Source organism: Mesoplodon bidens (genome assembly GCF_964165515.1).
Source record: "Mesoplodon bidens genome assembly, chromosome: 8".
In the NCBI taxonomy this organism is placed as follows: Eukaryota; Metazoa; Chordata; class Mammalia; order Artiodactyla; family Ziphiidae; genus Mesoplodon; species Mesoplodon bidens.
In genome coordinates this window covers 72,771,402-72,795,225 of record NC_138165.1, presented here as the reverse complement: position 1 = coordinate 72,795,225, position 23,824 = coordinate 72,771,402, and the positions used below count along the sequence as shown (strand labels likewise).

The 23,824-nt window shown below is 33.9% G+C and overlaps 1 pseudogene across 1 annotated transcript in view; it reads left to right on the top strand.

Moving 5' to 3' along the window:
- The window catches only part of LOC308621319 (3-ketoacyl-CoA thiolase, mitochondrial-like), a 31,391-nt pseudogene extending 8,297 nt beyond the window's left edge, over positions 1–23,094 (top strand). Inside the window, exon 2 of the transcript in view lies at positions 22,139–23,094. The product of the transcript in view is annotated as a 3-ketoacyl-CoA thiolase, mitochondrial-like (transcript). The remainder of the gene's footprint in view (positions 1–22,138) is intronic.
- The last annotated feature ends 730 nt before the right edge of the window (positions 23,095–23,824 follow it).

Genomic DNA, 23,824 nt, shown 5'->3' with positions numbered 1-23,824 from the left:
AATCAAGAAGTCTGACACCAATCTGATTGTTTGTCCTTTATTAGTAAACTTGGTCTTTTTGCCTGAAGGCCCTAAACATTTCTTCTTTTATCTTTATTGCCTGACAATTTTGATAGGACCCGTCTTGAAGTTGAAGTTTCTAGGTCAATGTTCACTGATACACAAGTTCTTTCAATATACAGATTCAGTTATACTTTTTATTTTTAGTATGTCTTCTTAGATTATAGTGTACATGCTTTTCTGTTCCACTGTTTTATTTTATTTTATTTCTCACAGATGCCAAAATATACATAAATGTCTGTCTGTATATAGGGGTGTGTGTATGTGTGCATGTGTGTGTGTAGAGAGAAAGAGAGAAAGAACCAAAAGAACAAAAAATCTTAAAAAGAGAAGAAAAAATAATACAAGAGAAAATGTTACATAAAAAAAGATACTCAGTCGTTTGTATCATATTTGGAAAATTTTGCATAGGATACTATACTAATAAATACTAAATTCATATTTCAGTATTTAAAATAAATACTAAGTCATATTTTCATTTTGGAAGGTTATTTTTGCTTTGTGGTTGCTTTTTTTTTGAGGGGAGGAGGAGAATGGATTTTTATCATCTGATTTTTTTTAAAATTATGAGTTCTACAATTCCAATCCAACATCCCAAGTTTCATTCCATCTTTCCTTATTTGTAACTTCTTTTCCCACTCATGAAAATACTGGTTTTCATTATTTGCAATATATTTACTAATTGGTTCAACCTTAGTATACATATTAATCATGTATTAGAAATACCAAACACTGATGCAGAAACTAGGCTGGTATTTTCAGGAGGCAGAGAGAAGCAAATAGGCCAGAGCAGGATAAGCAGGTCAGAGAGAGGTGAAAGTTTAGCTTGGAAAATTAGTCTAGGGTCTAGATTCAATTATGAGCAATAAGCTGGGTACAGAAATATTTTAAAGATATCAGCCATGCTTTGCTTACCAGGATTGGAGCAGTTATGAACAAAAGCATGTATAATAAGAATTTGATTCTATGTTTACTTTCAAATATTATCTAGCTTGATTGTGATCCATTTCCTCTTAGGAAAAAGAAGACCCAAAGTGTGTTTGGGCTTTGTTCCTGGGAGCTAAAATTTGCATTCTCTTCCTTAACATGTTCACATATGGCAGAGTTTCCTAAAATCATTTTCAGAGAATGTACTTTTTTTGGTTAGCTTTATTTTGTATTGTTTTTGAAAATTCTTTATGCGAGTAAATAAATGTGATTAATAAAACATTTAACTTCTCTTCAGCTCTACATTTCTGCAATTTATTTGACCATCATTTTTCTTTATGTAAATACTTTTAATGCTTCAGGTCAGTTCCATTAAGTACACTTAGGGAAACAATTAGGCAAATTCCAAGTCAATAAGAAATTGCAGACATATTGTAACCTCTTTTCAAGGGATAAGAAATATAAAAGGCTTTTTGAGGAGAACAATACTGTTAGCACAAGATTTGAATAGGAAAAAACCTTCCTAAGTGGTCTTAGCATAGATGCATTCCCCAGTAAAATGTTTCCTCTTTAATGAGGAAACATAGACTCAGAATTTGAAGAAATTAATCACTCTCATACCTAAAAGCCAACTTTTTAAAGGGGTATTCATTTTCATGACTGCAGTATAATGTTTCCAAAGATGGAATTTATCAAGAATAATATAAGGTCTGAGTCTCTCCAATGAATCAAAGTTATCAAAGCAACTGCATTCAGTAACTTGATTATAGAGGATAGAGTAGATCTGAAACACATCATTAGATTGCTTTGCTTCCACCAGAATTTTAAAGCCAAAATAAAAGGTAGCACTATGAAATCTGTAAAATTTCCTTTGAAATAAAACAAGAGTCATGATTTTAGAAAGAATATCAAATACATTATCAAAAGAAAATGGAAATTCCAATTTGGTCAGACCACTCTTTTTGCCCACTGCTCTACAGATTTCAGAGTCTTAATTCTGACTCTAAAATGCTTTAGTAAGTATTCATTTGCAGAATTATGTGTTAATACAGTGAATTGTTATATAGAAGATGCACTCTTCAAAGTTGGCTTATTTTGTATGCAAATATTAAATTACTTTCTGTGACTTAATTTATTTATCAAATGAACGGCAGTAACATATGTCCTTATATATAAATTTAGACCTTCATAGATTCAAATAAGTTATGGAAGTAAGTTATAAATGTTCCATTGATTTTATAGAAAAAAAACAGATATATAAATATATACCCGAGGGGCCTCCCTGGTGGCGCAGTGGTTGAGAGTCCGCCTGCCGATGCAGGGGATACGGGTTCGTGCCCCGGTCTGGGAGGATCCCATATGCCGCGGAGAGGCTGGGCCCGTGAGCCATGGCCGCTGAGCCTGCGCATCCGGAGCCTGTGCCCCGCAGCGGGAGAGGCCACAACAGTGAGAGGCCCGCGTACCGCAAAAAAAAAAAAAAAAAAAAAAAAAAAAAAATATATATATATATATATATATATATATATATATATATACCCGAAATGGTGACTTAGTAGTTGTCACATAAATTGAATATTTGACAGAAACAGAACTAGGAGAGAGTTTCATATGCCAAGGCACTGCACAGCACTGTTATGCTTGAGAAACACCTTAGTATACATATTATACATATGCTTGAGAAACACCAAAGCAACTTAGTTCTAGCCACATACCACTGCATCATACATCTTAATCATTTAAAAACTCCTGTTTAACCTTATATAGTAAAGATTCAAAACCTGATGTAAACATAAGTAAGAATCAGTGAAGTTTCATTATTTACTTCTTGTTTGCTTTCAGGGAGTCCATATGATTAAATGAGTGGAAAGTGTATTCACAACTAATACAAATATATAATAACTGTGGTAATATTACTAGAGCCTTCCTCTATCTATGTAAAAGTCCAATCTTAAGATGTGTGTGTGTGTGTGTCTGTGTGAGTTTGAACATGCATGTATACAGATATTAAGTTTTGCAGGGAGAGAGACCTGGAGTTTGAATCCTTTCTCTCCCATTCTAGCTGCATGCACTTGGTAAGTAAATTCAACAATACTGAAAACCACAATTTCCACATCTTTAAAAAAGGATGGTGATCGTTACTTCAAAGCATTGCAGAATATCCTCCCAACAAATGTAGTTTGTACTAGAACCAGCTCACACTGGCATGCAAAAACCACATGTATGCATCTTTTTTCAACTCCCGTTCAGTGACATCATATTGACAGCTTGAAAGCAGACTTGGTGGTAGTATTCACACCATGAAAACCACCAAGACATATCACCTCCCCCTGCTTAGAAGCAGTTTTCATGGCACAAACTGAATGTCATATTATATGTACAAAATGAATAGTAGTTCTGTAACCATTATTAAACCATTTAATTCTGGGTTAATTTATAAATTATAAATCTATATGAACATCTAAGAGACTTTGAGGGAAAGTAGTCCTAATTTAAGGTTTGAAGACCAGTAATATATAGCAATAACGATAACAACAAAACTTTAGAAATCCTGAATTTCTAAATTAAATAACCTTCAGTGGCTCTCTCAACATACAGACATATTTATGTAGAATTAGACAATTTTCCTAGAACTTTGTGATTAATATAATTTATTGCATTGTTGCCACTGGTTTACTGTATCTATCTATGCTTTCTTTTGGAATTCAGAGAGCTGTTTGTGCTTTCGTCTTTCCATGTATAGTTTGTTAGGTGTATGCATCTGCCCTTGGAGTCCACGACTTATGCTACCCTAAAAATAAAATTCTCTAAGTTCTTAAAACACAAAATAAAGTATAATTTAATGTCACATTAGACTATTTTTCTTCTGGACAAGAATGCAAAGTGAATCAATTTCTGTTGTTGGCATTGACAGGGCAATACCCTAGATTCCCATTAAGTCCAATCCTATAATGGTGGTAACAATTTTTTTTAGCTTTGCTTTTTATTGTGCTGTGAATTTCAATAGAAATACTGATTCAAAATTTCCTTAATGGATTTTTTTCCTACAGTATGTGCTTTTACTTATGAGTGGGTAACTCTATATACTAGCTTGCAAAAATGGATAAAATATTGTAGATTGTTGTTATTATTTCCATGAAGAATTGTATGAATTGTTCTTGGAGGTAGAATCAGAAGTGCAGTGAAAGTGCGCAAAAGAACAAATAAATCAAGGAGAATATATAGGACTGTGGAAAGTAACATCCATTTTTATGAAAAGAAATGCATACCTTTCTCTGGTGATTCTTCTCTGTTGTTAAAAAGTAAGTTGCTGATATCCATGCATGCTTACCATAAGATGTCTTTCTTATACATACTCTTTCCTTGGGGGCTTTTGTTGTTTTTCTATATTCTCCACAATGTGGGAATCAGTTGGTAACTTTAAATGAAAAGTTTAAAATGGCAATGTTAATTTGTGTGTCTATATATGTAAGAGCTTGGATCTGCAATAAAAATTGCTGTTATGACAAATAGGTGGTACAATATAAGGGAACATTTTAATCTAAAAAATTAATTACAAAGCATTTTGGAAAAAATTTAAATTATATTTTGATAACCACATTTGACTTTCTGATCATAAAACTTCAGAGTAGGAGAAAACCTATATCTCAGTGAAAACTACTGAAGTAAATGTCAAGCTGAATTCAGGCTTTGAGACCATTTCATTTGCTGTGAGTTAATTAATCTAGTTAATTGTCAAGTAAAGGAGTTATTATATGTTTCAGTGTTTGATCTTGAAGTAAAAATCATATAAACATTTCTGCTTCCATACTGGTAGAGAAACTAACACTGGATTAGCCCTTCCACCATAAACAACTAAAAAATGGACAAAATATACAAAAAGTACTAATTTTATACATTGCCTAAAAGAGAGCACAGGTTTGAAATTTGTAATATGGAAAGCAGATCACTGTTTGCCAATAGCTAGAGGAGAGGGAGAGGATTGGCTTCATAGGGATACAAGAGAATTTTGTAGGGAGATGAACATGTTCTGTGTCACTTTGTTGGTTGTTGTACAACTATTTATATTAGCTACAACTGAACAAATTATACACACAAAACTGGTGAATTTTATTTCATGTAAATTACACCTTGACAAAATAATTAAAAGAATTGATCATAGACCTAAGAATTAAAAGTCAAACTATATCATATCTAGAATAATTATTTTGAACATATCATACTGGTTTTTCAATAACAGAGTTTTTTTAGATATCACAAATAGACACAAATGCACTCTAGGTAAAAAGAAAAAGATAAATAGAATCTCATCAAAAATAGTGGAAATATTTTCCACTATTCCAAAAATATATATACTTTTATTTTTCTACTTTTACTTTTTTGTTGTTTTTGTGTTTTTTTTCTTGTTTTTGTTCTTTATTTTTTGGATTATTTTTATGTGTATATTTTAAGCATGTGATAAAAAGAATGTTGCAACAAAATACATCATAATTTAATTTCTTAAATTATTTAGAGAAAATCTTAAGAAACAGCTAAATTAAATTAAACATTTCACAAAGAAAAACAAAGAACAATTACAGAAGACTTTTCATTAAAAACTGCAAAAGACAGTTACAAATTTAAATTACCAAAAGGAAAAACAAACAGAGAGGGACAGCCCTATCAGTGTTAAATTCTATAGCTAGCAAAAATACCTTTAAAAAGTAATGGAAAAATAGACTTTTTCAGACATATATAAAGTGAAACAATTAATCACCAGAAGACCTGAGCTACAAGAGATGTTAAAGAAAGTCCTCAGTAGAAAGAAAAACTCACTCAGATGGAAGCCTGAATCTACATAAAGGAGTAAAGCTCACTGAGAAAAGGTAAATATGTGGACAAATATAAATGACTTGTCATTTTGAACATTATCTTCAGGAACTTCCCTGACAGTCCAGTGGTTAAGACTCCATGCTTCCACTGCAATGAGTGCGGTTCAATCCCTGGTTGGGGAAGTAAGGTCACAAATGCTGCATGGTGCAGCCCAAACAAAAATAAATAAATAAATTAAAAAGACAACAATCTTCAAAGTCAACAATTAAAAAACAAATATTAACAATATATTGAGAGGTTTATAACATATGTAGAAGTAAAACATCTGACAACAATAGCAAAAAGGCTACTAGGGCAAAATAAATGTTCTATAAGAACAGAACATAAGGTTCTTACAGCCTATGTAATATATTACTTGAAAACAGAGTGTGATAAGTTAAAGTCATATAAATGTCAACTCTAAAACAACTATTGTTTTCAGTAATTAAAAACCAACAAAGGAAGATGACAGAAACATATGGAAAAGAACAGATGGAATAAGAGAAAACAAATAATAAATGATAAATTTAAACTCAATTATATATTATATAAGAGATATATAAAATTACATAATTCTATTAAATGTAAATTATATAAACACCCCAATTAAATGGCAAAGATTTTCAGATTATACATAAAAAAGCAAGACTCCATGATATACTGCCTATACATAATCCACTTTAAACATAAGTATACAAATAAGATACATACATAAGGATAAATATAAATATGATGCAGCATTCTAACGCTAAACAAAATGCTAAAATGAATATATTAATATTAGACAAAAAGCCAAAACACATTCTCTGGGATAAAAAGGGAAATTTTATGCTGATAAAATGTCAATTCATTATGGTGACATAACAATCCTAAATGTTTTTACACCAAATTAAAGAAATCCACAATACATGAAACAAAAACTGATAGAACTACAGAAGAAATAGACTCATTCACAACTTTAGTCAGAGGTTTCAACATTCCTCTCTGTTTCTGTTTTTATTGAATGTGCATTAATTTTTAAAACTATTTCCTGGGCAAAAGAGAAATAAGGTTATCTGTTGGAAATGATCTGTTATGTTATACATAATATCTATAAAATTTGATGTTTATATTATTTAACTTATCTATTATTATTTTTTTTTTGGTACCGGGAGTGGGGTACATATATTTTCTTTATTGTTGTTTTTTCTGCCAAATTTGGAAGAAGAATATTAAAATTTAGACATATAATTATAGTTAATTTTAGCAAATTATATTAAGCTCATTCTAAATTATTAGAATCTTCATGTTTGCAATATTACAAAACAGTTAGAAATAAGTGACAAGCCACACGAAGCTAGTACATATAATACACTGCTTTTATTACTGTTGAAGGGCTAAGGAAAGAGTAGATCTTGATGAGAAAGCCAAATTATACTGTTTACAGAGCTCCACAGAACAGCAGTGTCAGGCTAGGGAAGATGTCCCTCTACCAAAGAACAAATCTGCTCCTGGAGGGAAGAGAGCAAAATGTGGGTTTTCTGTGAGTAGATAGTCTCCACGAGGCATAAGAATAGAGCAGAGTGAGCAAGCTTGTTCTTCTATTGCCAAATTTGCAAGTGAGACAAGCCATAACACCTTTCCTAAAACAGAATTAAGAAAAGGGGCAGAAAGAGGTTGGAAGTGTTGCATTAATTAGCTTCATCAGCATGAAGGAAAACATCAACAATAAGTGTGACGTACTTTCTATTTGAATGGATTTTTCAAAACATCTACCATTAAAATATCACTCAAAATTGGAGCATTTTCCATTATCAAAATATTTTAAAATATGATAATTAGTATTAGGAGTTAGCTAAATAACCCAAATCAGATTGCCATACTCAATTTGTGTTTATACAATAAAATATTCCTCAAAAATTTCTGAATATATCTAGTTCAAATAAACTGCTAGAAACACCATCTAAAACTACAGATGTCAATGACAGGGGTTTTATTTTTCCATAAAATATTCAAAAAAAGGTATACATGTTGAGTCAGTAAAATGTCTTTCAAACCAATATCTACTGGGGGTTTTTGTAACAGTCTTTCTGTAAACAGAGCATGCTTTGGAAAGTAATCATTTTAGTATATTAATCAGTAAAGTGTCTGTGGCATTTTGATGAGATTTAATTTGGAGTGTAATATGCATAATATCAGCAAGATTCCCCCAGACACACAGAAAAATATAGCAAATCAAATTTCCCTTTTAACCAAATGTATTGGAAAATAATAGAGCATCAATATGTAACCTCCCTTGAAACCCAAGGTGAATATTTAAAAAAATAAAAGGGAAACATGAGGAAAACTATTGTGAAGACAGAAGCATCTTAGTGTGATCATTCTATGAAAAACTGAACTAAAGACAAAGCATAGGTTCCAAAGATTCATATGAAATCCTGGAGGATTGCCTTTTACATACTATCAGTCATTGGCATTTGCCCTCTCATCATTGTCTTGTCTGTATTCCACAATGGAGCAGTGGCCGTTCTTTGAAACACTCAACCCACCAAAATAACCCAATGCTTTATGTTTTTCCTGTGTTACCATCAGTTTTCAAAGATGATATTTAACTATGTTAAGGGTCAAACTAAGCAGACAAAAAACGCATGTCATTTTTGTTGAAAATAATTGGAATGGAAAAAGATAGAGATGGAAATGAACCAAGTATTCAAAACCGATAAGGCTAAATGGGAAACACAATAAAAATCATAGAGAACAAAAAAAGTAAATGCACTCTTTTAATATGTGAGGCATAAAAAGGTTGCTTGTGAATTATTTAAAGATAAAGTTAAGAAGGTTAAAACATATCAAACCTGATATACAGGGAACATAATCACCGACTTTTTATTCAATTGAGAAAAATAAAGAATTCTGTGATTAAATTTTCTTTTTGTCATAAGACTATACACACACACACACACACACATACACACACATATACATACATATTATATGTATGTGTGTGTATATATATAGTATATGTGTGTACACACATTCATCTTTGCCCAAATTTTATTAACCGTTGATTTTACTTGAAAGAGCAGAATTCTTTATATATCCTGGCAATTTAATAAACTATTGAATTTTTTAAATCTACAGTGATATCAAAATACTTTGGTAATGTAATTCCTTTTAAAATGGAAACCTCACTCCTCCTCAGCTGGAACTTGAACCCAGCCACACCTCAGACTGGACTTGAACCCACAATTCCTGACTTAGGAAGGGACTCGAACCCACTATCTTTTAATTAAAGCTGCTCACCTGGTGTCAGGACTTACTAAAGCTCAAGTTCTTTTGTCTCAGCACAAAAAGAATTCAGTGTGAGGCAAAGTGATAGGCAAAGAGTGAGTTCATTAGCATAGGAAGCTTGTAAGAGATACAGGCAGGCAGGCAAGGGAGCAAAGCCCTGAGAACAAAGAGAACTACATTTTTATAATCAAAGAAAAAGTGGGGAGGGGAGAGGACCACCTTCTTCCTCCCTCTTAGGTAGACGTCAAGGCTTACATCATTAGTTCCTCCTTTAACTCTATTAGTCTAATAGGGACTGTTATGGCACTATTTAAATCATATGTGTATTAGTAAAATGTGGTAGCATATACTAAAATATCGTAATTCATCTGGAGTTTCAGCATAATGGACCCTTTCACCTAGTTTCTTTCCCCTTTTACCTATTATCCTGTTTTGGCTACATGCAAGAATGCAGTTTTTCTTAGGGTCTGTTATCTTATAGACCTCCCAAGGCCAAATGCAGGTCTTGTATCTATTTTTTCTGCAGTAGTAGCCTAAGTAAGTGTGCTTAGTTTCAGACTATTCTGATTGTTGCTTAGCTGCCAGATGTTCTGGGCATTTTCTGGTTGGTGTCTAGCTTATGGCCATCTCCTGAAGTCCCTCTCTATCTATCTCCCCCTCGTGGGGTTTCTAGCTGTGTAACTATCTTATTCTATCTCTATCAAAATAATCTTTCTATTAAGAAATTACTATATAAATATAAAAAATGTCCCATTTAAAATATTTTAATGCATTTATTTCTATCAGGATATCAATTGCAATTAGATAACAGTGTTATTGACTGAATAGTATAGATTCAGCAAAAAGTGTTCAATCATTTCTTTTGCCGTCACAGGTAACATTAAACATAATGTTACATTTTGAAGCCAAACAAAAGTGGGTGAGGCAATATTTACTTGATTTTTCACAATTGACACAGTATGAATTCTTGAGCCCAGCATTAGTTTGAATGATACTGGGGGCCATGTTTCAAAGTTTTGATTATAGTTTGAAGGAGCCATCTCCATGCTGAAGTTAGGTTCTAGGCAGAGGAACTGCATATTATTCATTATGTATTTATTCTCAGACCTTTAGCTGTACAATAAATAGAACTTTTATTCATTGAAACATAAATTCAGTTTTGCCATTTTGGCCATTATTGCTTAATTGTGGTCCAAATAATCATTCATATACCAATCATTAATAATATTTAATACCTGTTATGGACTGAATTATGTTCCTCCAAAATGTGTATGCAGGAGCCCTTACCCTCAATGTGATTGTATTTGTAAATAGGACCTTTAAAATTTTCAATACAGTTAAATGAAGTCATAGGATGTCCTTAGAAGAAGAGGGAGACACACTAGGGATGCTCACACATAGAGAAAAGGCTGTGTGAGTACTCAGAGAGAACATGACATCTTCAAGCTAAGGAGAGAGGCCTCAGGAGAAACCAAATCTGCTGACATCTTGATCTTAAATTTTCAGCCTCCAGAACTGTGAGAAAATTAATTTCTGTTGTTTAAACCTCCTAGTCTGTGGCATTTTATATGGCAGCCCTAGCAAACTAATGCAATAATACCTATAGGTACATTTATCTTGATTAATTGATTTAATCTTCTGTGCATTCATATTAATGGATGTACTAAAATTAATCACAGATAAAATTATCTATTATATAGATAAGTAAAATAAGACAGAAATGTTAAGTAAATCCCCCTAGTACACACTGGTAGTAAACGACTTATGTAGTACTTGAATGCAAATGCTTGGACTCCAGAACGCTTGAGATTACCATTTCACTATGACTTTTCTCTGGAGCTAGCAATCTAGCTATCTGTGTATATCTCAATTAATCTAATATCCATTCATTCATCTATCCATTCATCAACCTACCTATTCACCTACATTTTTAATCTGAATATTCAAAACATGTCTATATTTCATTTTGGAATTTTTGTGTATTTAAACTGCATGTCATGTATAAATAGGTAAAATTCAATAATGTAATTTTTGAGAAAGAACTATGACAAATCTTTTTTTATTAGAACTTTATTTTATTTATACAGCAGGTTCTTATTAGTTATCTATTTTATACATATTAGTGTATATATGTCAACCCCAATCTCCCAATTCATCCCACCACTACCACCACCCTCACTTTCCCCCCTTGGTGTTCATATGTTTGTTCTCTACATCTGTGTCTCTATTTCTGCCTTGCAAACCAGTTCATCTGTACCATTTTCCTAGATTCCACATGTATGCGTTAATATATGATATTTGTTTTTCTCTTTCTGACTTACTTCACGCTGTATGACAGTCTCTAGGTCCATCCATGTCTCTACAAATGACCCAGTATCATTCATTCTTATGGCTGAGTATTATTCCATTATATATATGTGCCACATCTTCTTTATCCATTCGTCTGTCGATGGACATTTAGGTTGCTTCCATGACCTGGCTACTGTGAATAGTACTGCAATGAACATTGGGGTGCATGTGTGACATAAATAAATTCTTATTTAAAAAATCAGTTGAAATCTTTTATCCTTATGTGGTGCTTTTGGGTTATGCATAATTATGGCAGAATCTGAAATTCACATTTTTGAAGCATATTAAGTGAAAACCCTGCAAATAGTCATGCAACTAGAAATAGGAATTGTGTTCTCAGTGTTTCAAGGGATGTGAAACCCTGAAAGATAGTAACCCTGATGAATGTTTACATAATCATTTACCGTTACCACCCCTGTGGATTTAACTCCTGGTGGATTTTGAAAATTATTTTCAAGTTCTTTTGGATGACCAATGCTCCAAATATTCTGTCATTCCCTACACTTATGTCATTCTGTATTGAAACTTGATGAAAAACCAATTATCTAGACAAGTTGGTACCTGTTCAATAACTTTTCATTGATTCCTTATAACAAATGTCATCTTTTGATGATATTTAAATGTGTCTCTTCAAAATAACCATTTTTAGATTCAATCTATGTATATTTCCAATATTCAATTAGAATATTAGGATATCATTAATAGATTGCAAAATAGTTAGTGCAAAGGGAAATTTGTATAAGATCATCTAACCCTTGTCATGGTTCTGAGCATTTTAAAGCATGATTGAATTTAAATAAAACATTAGTAAATTTTGATTTAGATATGTAAATTGACTTGTTAGCTCTAAAACAGCCTATATAATAAAATGCATAGATTCTGCATTTTACAAATATTCACACAATATGTAAATTATAACTGACCTATTTAAGCTTAAGTGAACCACAGAAAATATATTAAAATAGAAATACTTCCATTAGTTTCTGTTATAAGAACGAAAATATCATATTTTGACTTATTCTTTAGAAAAATAAGGTGAAAGGAATTTTCTCCCTTGGATAATAAAATAATGTTTATGCCTCTAAGTCAGTAAATGTAAGAAGTTAGGCCTGATAAATTCGGGGTGAACAAAAAAGGGATCTCCAAAAAAGTAATGGTGACAATAGGCAGATGTCTTTTGTAAGTCTTTATTTCTATCTATAATTTTTTTTTTTTTTTTTTTTTTTTGTGGTACGCGGGCCCTTCACTGTTGTGGCCTTTCCTGTTGTGGAGCACAGGCTCCGGACGCACAGGCTCCGGACGCGCAGGCTCAGCAGCCATGGCTCACAAGCCCAGCCGCTCTGCGGCATGCGGGATCTTCCCAGACCAGGGCACGAACCCGTGTCCCGTGCATCGTCAGGCGCACTCTCAACCACTGCATCACCAGGGAAGCCCTCTATCTATAATCTTAACTGAAGCTCTAAATACTATAAGAGAGTCGCTGAAGTTCTTTAAAATGTAACAGAAATGAAGGCCATGAAATTAAGTTGGAGTAAATATTTTTTTCAAATGTGGTCACATATAGAGTCCATCCAATTTACAGAGGCAGGAATTTAGGTAGATACTCAGGCTCCAAGAGTCAAAGTGAAGACCTATAATCTGGTAATTGAGTCCTGCAAAGTCTTTCTGTACCCTAGATCATCAGAAAGATAGTAGATGACTTCAGTTTTCCAAAATTAGAAACAAGCTGAAAATCTGGAAAGCTTGGTGTCAGAAGAAATAAAAGGCTCAAGTAAGTGACAGCAATGAGGGAGCAGAAATTCAAGATCTGCTGTCATTAAGACAACACAACAGCCATTAGAAATACCAGCGTCAGCCTACTGTGAGTCTAGGACATGTTGGCCCTCTAGGCACATGTATACTTTCTGTAACCCCATTTTCTCTAACCTTTGCCAATTCTATCATTCTATCATGCTTATATTTAAAATAATAAGAAAAATGTCACTAGTTCATGCCCTTGTATGCATAATTCAAGACTTCAGCCCACTGGAAAAACCTCTTTTTCTCAGCCCACATTTTCAGGTTACATGTATTTTCTAACATGTTCACTTTCTTCTTTGCAAACACCTCTTCACGTTTCTTGCTCTCTGCTCCTGGAAAAATTTCATAAAGGCAATACTTCCCAAATGCATCTGCTGCTGCCCTTTCCTGGTATGCCCATTTCTGCAAATCTTCTAAGTCCAAGTGGTGCTGAAATTCTCCTTTATCCCCCTTGTGTCATAGTTTTTCACTCTTACAAGCTACAACCTATTTCTTTCTTCTCTTAATTCAAGAGTAACACTTTTGCTCTTTCTTCAAGTCTTACTCTCTACCATGTAAGAAGTCATATGAGTACCTTTTAACTTTTTATTTTTTAATTCTAATATCATTTCAGATATACAGAAAGTTGCAAGAATAAATACAAAAATTCTCGTATACTCTTCACCCAGATTCTTCCCTCATCTCTCTCTCTCTCTCTCTCTTTCTCATGAGAACGTTACTGATATTATGTCCCTTTCTCTGTAAATACTTTATTGAATATAGCACACTTAACAACATTAGGAAATTAACACTGATACAGCATTATTCTCTAATTTGAAGACATTATTCAGATTTTGACAATTTTCCCAATAATGCAATTTATATGACAGAAAATGCCGAAAATCCTGGATCATGCCTTGCATTCAGTTGTCACGTCTCGAGTCTCTTTTATTTTGGAACTTTTTTTTTTTTTTTGAGAACAGTAATTTTGCATAAGATGCATCTCTCTTTGGAATGTTTGATATGTCCAGGTTATAGATGTTTTTTATTGTCAGGAACAGCACAGAAGCAATATCGTGCTATTCTCAATGGCTTATGTCAGTTAGCATATGTTATTGAAATGTTTCATGATTCATTATGTTAACTTGATCACTTTATCAAGTTGTTCCTGTCAATTTTTTCCCACTATCTTGTAAGGAGTTATATTGAGATCGTATAAATATTTTGTGACACCTCAAAATATCACTCACTTATTTTAGTATCCATCAATGAGTCTTGCCTCCATTAATGTTGATAGTTGTTAAATGGTGATTTTTTGGATCTCTTCATTCCTTTCTTATTTATTATTTGAGCCTCTACTATAAGAAAGGGCTTTCCATATAAATATAGATATATAAACTATTAAATATGGCATAATAGTAAGTTAATTCATTTAAAAAGCTATAATCCTTTACTATCATTATTTAATTTGATGCTGAATTGCATCATATTTAGCCATGGGAGTTCTTCAAGTTGGCTTCTGTGTCCTTTCTGTGTGTCTCAATTTTGAGTACTTACATTCAGAAACAAGATCATCCAAGTTCATCTTGTACTGTTCCTGCTCCAGCCTGGAATCAGACATTTCTCCAAATAATTCTAGTTCCTATTAGTGGAGAGAGAGTATTTAGAAACCAGGATCTGGCTCTGGGTCTGTGACTGTTACTTGATTGCCTTGTCTTCTAGCACCTCTCAGACGGCAGAACCAGAAGTAAGATCTCATGAACTGTTTATCTTCTTCAGCAAATCCAATTGTAAATTGGATTTTCTTTGTCACTCTTCCATATCAACCACTTTTCCTTGGGCACCTTTTACTTACTTACTTTATTTCTATTCTCTTCTTAATATTCCTGCTTTTCTTTAAGACCCTTTAAAAGTTTTCATTCCAATTTTTTCTTCCTTGACATCTTATCTTCTTTCCTGATACAGGTAAGATAAAGCAGAGCCTATATACCTGGGTATATTTGCAAAAGCTTAGAACATGAAGAAATTATATGATTTCTTCATGAATGATAGGGGTTGTATTTAAACCCAGGCATGATGACCCATAGTTAAGCATTTTCTCAGTCTGCTTTAAGAAAAACATTTCAAAACCCAGTCACTCCTATGGGTTTAATAACAAAAAGATGTTGGAGTCCTAAATCCCAGTGCTTGTGAATGTGGCCTTATTTAGAAATAGGGTCCTTGAAGATGATCAAGTTAAGACGAGTTCAATAGGGGGAGTTCTAATCCTATATGAGTGCATCCTGAAAATAAGGAGGCGATTTGGACATGGAGACAGACATACACACACACACACACACACACACACACACACAACTCCATAAGAAGATGAAGGCAGAGGCCAGGTTGATGCACATACAAGCCAGGAAACACCAAAGAGTGCATTCAAATCACCAGAAACAGATTCTCCCTCACAGGCCTCAGTAGGAACTAAACCTGCGGACACCTTGATCTTGGACTTTTTGTCTCCAGAACTGTGAAACAATATCTTTCTGTTGTTTAAGCCACACAGTTTTTGATGCTTTGTTATGGCAGCCCAGCAAATTAATAGAATCACAAAAGAAAGTTGTTATTAAATTTCTACATTATGCTATATTTCTATATAGATCATAAATAGTGTTAAATTTTTCTCTTCCTATTTAACTCATTTGTGAAAGTTAAAACAAAAAGTTGTGTAATTCATTACGTACTTAATGGTCCAGACATTTAAAATACCAAACATTAATACCATGTATTAGAATAAAAACAAAGTACATCATAAACTAAATAAGAGATTAGAACAGTAGGTCATTATGAGAAAACAGAATATATTGGACTTAGGTAAAAATAATAACCTCTGGGTTGAACAATTTATACCAAGTAAAGAAGAAGGATTTTAATGACATAATGTAAAAGCTTGTCTAATGGGAAAAACTTGGCAAGCAGAGGGTTTAGAGAGAAGTGCACACCTCAGTTATTTTGAAGGTACGTGTTTCTAAAGTTATTCTAAAATTTAATTTGGTTTAATTAAGTGAAAGGACTCTTTTGGCTCTGTGTGCATACAGGTGGGAATCAGTGAAAGCTGTTTATTCTTTGGTTCTACACATAAAACTTTCATGGTGAGGTTACTTCTATACTTTAAAGACAAACACTAAAAGTAGAAACTGCCATACTGTATAAAAGGGGAATAAAAATGTTCTTTAATTCCTAAGGGAATTGCTTTCCTATTCTTTTATTTTTTTTTCCAGTTTCAATAAAATATAACACCTTTGGCCTCCAGGATTTAAATCAAAGTTTTTATGTTGAAGATAAGAAATATTTTCTTAAATTCACTTATAAAAACTGACCTTTGTAAATTTATTTCAATCTCAGAAATCCTAGAGTGCCAATGAATTTGCTGAAAATCTACCAAGGAATGGATTCTGAAAAGTTGCGATATGTTTATTAACTAAAATGCCTCTCAGTATTATTCTTAGTCACTTCATCTTGGTGAAAATAAGTCTTAGAAAGATTTAATATTTTCATGACAAAATTAACCTAAAGTTATTAAGCCATTTTAGACCCCATGATTCCATGTCTTTTATTCCCTTACTCAAGACTAAACTCTTTTTTTTTTCTTAGTTACTTGCCAAATATATATTATTCCACTGTTATACAGCTCAAATTTCACTTCTTTTTTTAAGCTTTTCTGGTTACTTTTTCTCCCACCTCCCCAAACAGAGTTCAGTACTCTGAGTGCTTATTTTATCACTGCCAATATCTTACTTGCAATGTTTGTGTCATAACTATCTGCAAATATGTCTTTCTCCATTGATAAACACGTGTTATTTTAGGGTAAGAAATTTTATTCTGGTTATCTTTTTATTCTTAAGATGTATCATAGTGCTGCATGATAGTCTACAACGATGTTTACTAAGTGAATTAATAAAGTCATGTTTTTGTTACATATTAGCCAAAGGTCACAGGTCATTGTACATACCTCACCCATGAGTTTTGTTATTCCCTGTAGCTAGATGATTTGTACATCTTGGGTTTCCCGGGACAGTCCTGTGTTTTTTTATTTTTAATTAAGATATAGTTGATGTATTATATTACATAAGTTACAGGTGTACAACATAGTGATTCACAATTTTTAAAGGTTATCCTCCTTTTGTAATTATTATAAAATATTGGCTATGTTCCCTGTATTGTACAATATATCCTTGAGGCTTATTTTATACATAATAGTTTGTATGTCCTTAATCCCCTACCCCTGTCTTTTCCCTCCCCCTTTCCCTCTCCCCACTGGTAATCACTAGTTTGTTCTCTATATCTGTATGTTTCCTTTTTGTTATATTCACTCGTTCTACTTTTTTAGAATCTGCATATAAGCAGTATCATACAGTATTTGGCTTTCTCTGTCTGACTTATTTCACTTAGCCTAATATCTTCCAAGTCCATTCATGTTGCTGCAAATGGCAAAATTTCATTCTTTTTTTATGGCTAAGTAGTATTCATTGTATACATATAGACCACATCTTATTTATCCATTTATCTGTTGATGGACACTTAGGTTGCTTTCATACCTCGGTGATTGTAAACAATTCTGCTATGAACACTGGGGTGCATGTACCTTTTCAAATTAGTGTTTTTGTATTTTTCAGATATATACCCAGAAGTGGAATTGCTGGGTCATGTGGTAGTTCTATTTTTAGTTTTTTGAGAAACTGCCATAGTGTTTTCCACAGTGGCTATGCCAATTTACATTCCCACCAACAATGTACAAGTGTTTTCTCCACATCCTTTCCAACATTTGTTATTTGTGGTCTTTTTGATGATTGCCATTCTGACAGGTGTGAGGTGATATCTCATTGTGGTTTTAATTTTCATTTCTCTGATTAGTAACAGTGTAGAGCATCTTTTCATGTGCCTGTTGGCCATCTGTATGTTTTCTTTGAAAAAATGTCAATTCAAGACTTCTGCCCATTTTTTAATCGAGTTGACTGGGTTCTCTTGATGTTGACTTGTATGAGTTGTTCATATATTTTGGATATCGACCCTTCATTGGTCATATAATTAGCAAATATTTTCTCCCATTCAGTAGGTTGTCTTTTTTGTTTTGTTGATAATTTCCTTTGCAGGACAGTGCTGGTTTATTCTTATTATCTTGGCATCCTGTCTGGCTTAGGCTTTTTACAGATTTATCATTTTTAAAGGGATTATTAATAATTACTTTAAAGTAAATTGGATAGATTGGGTGGGCCTTCAGTTTGTCTTCCTGCTTTAAGCTATGGTTTTATCCAGTTTGAGCCACTCATAGTGTGTGAGACATACTGCAGTGAATCGTGTCCTCATGTTAATCGGTTATTATATCTGAAAGATGAGCAGCAATTACTCATTTCTCTCTTTCCATCTTCTTCTAAAGAAAACAACTGACACTTCCCTTTCAAGAACAACATGCTGATAAAATCTTGTGTACTCGAACAGAGGCAAGTTGGGAGAGCTAACTTTCTCTGCTATGTGGGGAGTAGGAAGTGTTGGATGCTGTTGCTTCTGCTGGCCACGTAGTTTACAAATATGGTGCAGTTGACTGTGCTGTGGCTTTCATATCCAGTGCTTGATCCTTTGAAAAGTCCATGGATAGAAGAGACTTCTGATCAAGCTTGATGCAATGGCTTAAACAATATTCTAGGTCTTGGTTTTTCTCTGATCTTATCTTGACTTTGTTTTCAGTGAGTAGGAACAACTACCCTCAGACTCTCTTTCTGGTAGCAAGATGGCAGTAGCTCCTAAATTTCTAGTTCAAGAGAAAGAAGAACTACTGCTTATAAATTCTCCAAATTTTCTGACATTCATTCAATAGACAGGTTCTGAATATTCACCATTCAATATTTGCTTGATTTGTCTCATGCATGCACCTCTTCTGAAAGAATCCAAGGACAAATTCCCATGGAGACTCTAAAACTGACCTCAAATAATATCTAGAAGGAGAATGGATATAAGATAGCAAATAAAACTATCTATGACTCTGAGACCCTGGAATGTACTAGGTGTTCTATAATTATTAGTTTTCCTCTTTTTGCCATAAGTAAGGCCAACTGTGTAGGTATGCTCCCAAAAATCTGCTTACAAAATCAGTTTTAATCTTTCTGAGGTCAAAGTTTCAAAAGGGTTTAATTCAAGATCTAAATCGAGGCTTTTCCTATTCACCAGATCTAGCATCTAGCTGCCCTTCTGGGTTTCCACAGGCATTATAACAACGCACTGCTGTTCACATTTGGAAAAAGAATAGTGTGGCTTTCTTACGAGCTCTTTGAACTCTACTAAAAAAAACCTTTGGCATATTTCATCATCTATTAAATAAATATTACATTTTGATATGAGAATTTGTTAAAAGATTAGGGATAACTAGTTGGAAAAGAGGAGAAAAGAAAATGAAAAATACTACATTATAAAGTAATATCTTATTTTACCCAAGAATGGCAGTTAAATACCTGAATTTAAAAAAATGGAAGCTTATTACCTATAGTGTTTTTGCTTTCCTGGAGACAGATTCAATTGAGAATGATAACCTCAGAAGGATGGTCTACTGACCCCTAAGTAGAGGCCTGACTTCATTTAAAGTTAGAGAAAACAGGAGTTTGCTGGGAAATGATGGGAGAATGCTACTAGTTTTCTTTCCATGGTTTCCTTTTTATATACTTTTCTTTAATCTTTGGAGAGACATTTTACAGTTCTGCTGCCCGTAAAAGTGATGTTTGAATGTATTCTACAAAAGTTGCAAAGCTGGCAACTCATAAAATATTCCTGAAGTTGGCAAGTTTTGCAAGATGAAAGGTTCACACAGCTCTAACAAGTAACTAAAAAGGAGACTGGTGTAGTGGGCACCAGCACAACAGTTTAAAGTCCCATGTTGGATACTGGACTGCAGTTTGAATTCTTGTCATGGGCCCAGGAAGATAAATATTATCCCCAACATGCTTCTCCTTCATTGGTGTGTTTAAGCTTAATTGACCTTACTACAAAATAATTGAAAATATGAATAAAACAACTCTGTTTTTTGTCCTTTTTTTTTCCTCAAAAGAAGATGAAAATTCTACAATGAAGAGGATTTTCACATTTATATTTAGCTCGTTTTGCTTAAGCTTGAAAAACAGGTCTCTAGTTTCTGCCAGCACTTGTAACCAAGGAGAATGATTACCACATGCAGGTGTCACTGATTGGTTGGAATTGAAAGCTACAGATTGTCCTGGAGGCCTGAACTGATCTCTCTATCCCCTAATCTCCATTTACTTCTGCCAAATGCCATTAGAGAGCAGTCAGATCTGTTTTGACTGACAGCATAGCTAACAAGTAGGATCGATGTCAACATATAATTGGTGTTTATGGGGGAAATATATATATATATATATATATATATATATATATATATATATATATATAATAGATGAACATTGCCTGAAAATTATATTTCTACAAGTATATATTTTAAAAGATTAGTTATAAACATATTTTAACCAACTAAATGGACCTGCTGTTGAGAATTCTGCTTTCTATTCTAAATTTCCCAAAATACTTAGCAGTAGTACCTTAAGTAAGGAAAGGGGATATATATACACACACATATATATATAAACAAACAACAACAGAAACTCACCTATCTAATGAATAGACACGAAGATTTATGACATAAGGCTATAAAATACTTAAAAATAATTATAAGTCCTTGCAGATAATATATAAAAGCCTTATTCATTAAGTGGACTGTATCTTTATTTATAGAGCATACAGAAACTCTCTTAATATGTCTTCACATAGTCTTTGTGATTAATTGAAGGTTACAATTCCCTTTTGAAAATATACCAACTGAATAACTGTGGCTAATAAGTACCTCTCTCTTTTTTTTTTTTTTTTTTTTTTTTTTTTTGCTGTACGCGGGCCTCTCACTGCTGTGGCCTCTCCCGTTGCGGAGCACAGGCTCCGGACGCGCAGGCTCAGCGGCCATGGCTCACAGGCCCAGCCGCTCTGCAGCGTATGGGACCCTCCCGGACCGGGGCACGAACCCGTGTCCCCTGCATCGGCAGGCAGACTCCCAACCACTGCGCCACCAGGGAAGCCCAAGTACCTCTCTCTTTTGCTCCACACCTTCTGCCCTTCTTACTTTACCTAATGAAACCATTGCTAGATATTGTGTGAGGCCTTAGGATGTCTTTTATGCAAAATGTGGAAAATAAATCAGTAAACTAAGTTTCAAAGAAAGGCTTTGTCCCTACATCATAGGGTGCATGCGTATGTTTTAACTTGAAATAAAATTTTTAAGGTATGTGTACATTTTTTGTTTGTATATGGTTCCTACTTTAACGTACTTTTCAATTAACTTACCAAATAATTGTTCCAATCGAGTACGATAAGATCGCTCTTAAACTATATACTATAGAAGTATTATGAATGTAACATAAAACATAGAACTTTTAAAATATAGTGATGGCACTGAAAATTATAATTTTATATTTTAAACATGTGTCTTCAATTCCTCTCATTCAGGATTCCTTTAACTTAGAACCTAAATATAAAGAAAACTCAAGTGCAAATACTAGGAGGGCAGGGGAGATTAACCTTATATTTGCCAAATTTTTAGAGGCAGATTACAACTTCTACCTGTAACTCCCATTGCATCAAATGATACTATCCTCTCCAGAATTTGATTAACAAAAATTCTACTATTAAAAATGAATTCCATTGTTTTGCAAATCCTTCTGTTATGAATGAAGAATAAACCCATCAGAGCTTCAAGTTGGTGAACAAATGAAAGTGCTGGGACAGGTGGGTGTCCAGAGCATGTGGAAGGTCCACACCCCACCTCCCCATATCTTGCCCTATGCATCTCTTCTATTTGTCTGTTCTTTAGTTGTATTCTTTATAATAAACTGGCAAATAGCTCTTCAGATGCTGCATACTTGGCAAGGCAGGTCAGTTTGATGTGGGAGTTCCTAAAGAGACCTCAGCTCTCACTGTTAATAGGCTCCGTGGCTCTGGTTTCCCGTCCATTGTGAATGGATGTCAGAAAATGTGTGTTAAAGATGCTGAAGTTATCTTGTGTGGAGGATCCAAAAATATGGCTCCTTACTGTGTCAGAAACGTGCGTTTTAGAGCCAAGTTTTGATCAGACTCAAGCTGGAAGATTCTTTGCGAGCAGCATTAACAGAGCAGCATCTCCAACTCCCCATGGGAATTACTGCAAAGAATCTTGCTGCAAAACATAAAATTAGCAGAGAAGAATGTAACAAATACACCCTGTAGTCAGAGCAGAGATGGAAAGCTGCTAAAGATGCTGGCTACTTTAATAATGAGATGGTACCAGTTGAGGTAAAGACAAGGACAGGAAAACAGTGCAAGTAATGCGCTGGTTTGGTCCCAATGAGCCTGGAGCAGTTAAATAAACTTCCTCCAATTTTCAAGGAAGAAGGGACCATCAGTGTAAGGAATGTACCAGAAGTATCTGATGCTTTCATAGCTAGTAAAGATGCTGCTAAAAAGCATCACTTTACACTGACAAAATTTTTGAGCTATTTTGTATCTAGATGTGATCTCTCTGTCATAGATATTGGTTTTGTCCCTACCTCCAATGGGGCACAAAAGAAAAGGAGACTGAGTCTTAAGGATGTGGATTTGGTAGAGGTAAATGGAGCTTTTCCTCCCCAGTACTTGTCAGTTGAGAAGAGCTTGGATCTCGACCCAGCTATAACCAATTTAAATGGAAGAGCCATTACTTGGGATCAGCCATTGGGAGGATCTGGATCAAGCATTATTGCACACATGGTTCATGAATTAAGATGTGGAGGTGGAAAATGTGCAGGGGCATAAGCTTGCATTGCAGTTGGCCAAGGTATGACACTCATCATTCAGAGCCCAGCCTGAGGAGAGAAAGGAGCCCACCATGGCCCACAGTTACTTTACTTGGTCAGGCCACGTTAGAACCTTTAGAGCAGCTGCTAAAACTGGCTATGCCCTGCCACTGAAACAGTGATTGAGTGTGATCAAGTGTTGATGAGGTAAAGATGTATTTATCGTGAGTTAAGAGCTCAGGCCAGAAATAAGTTTTCTCAAATTTGCACTAAATATGATGTATTTCTGAACTGAAGTTTAATTATAGAAGGCCTTAAAAAAATCATATTCTGGCCAATGACCACCACACATGCTTTAGATCATATGATTACAAGGAAATTGAATGTGTTGCCTTAATTTCCAAAAATAAATAGATGAATGAATCCATGAATAAATACCTTTATGAGGAATTCTTACATTTTCTTATGATTTTCTTTTTACATTTTATACTTTACAATGGAATGTTCTATTAACATTCTTTAATAGAAACAAGCGAGAAAGAGCAAGCCCCTGACATGCAGGCTGTGGCCTCATAACTCTCAGCCAGGCCTTGGTGTTGCTTCAAGTTGTCCTGGCACTCACATCTAGATTTCCGTGTCTCCTGCTGAAAATAATCTTTTTCACAGAACCTCAAACTCAGATAAGACCATTCTTTGATCTTTATGGATAAAGACAAAACCAAGGCCATTCCTTAATCATGGCTGAGCAT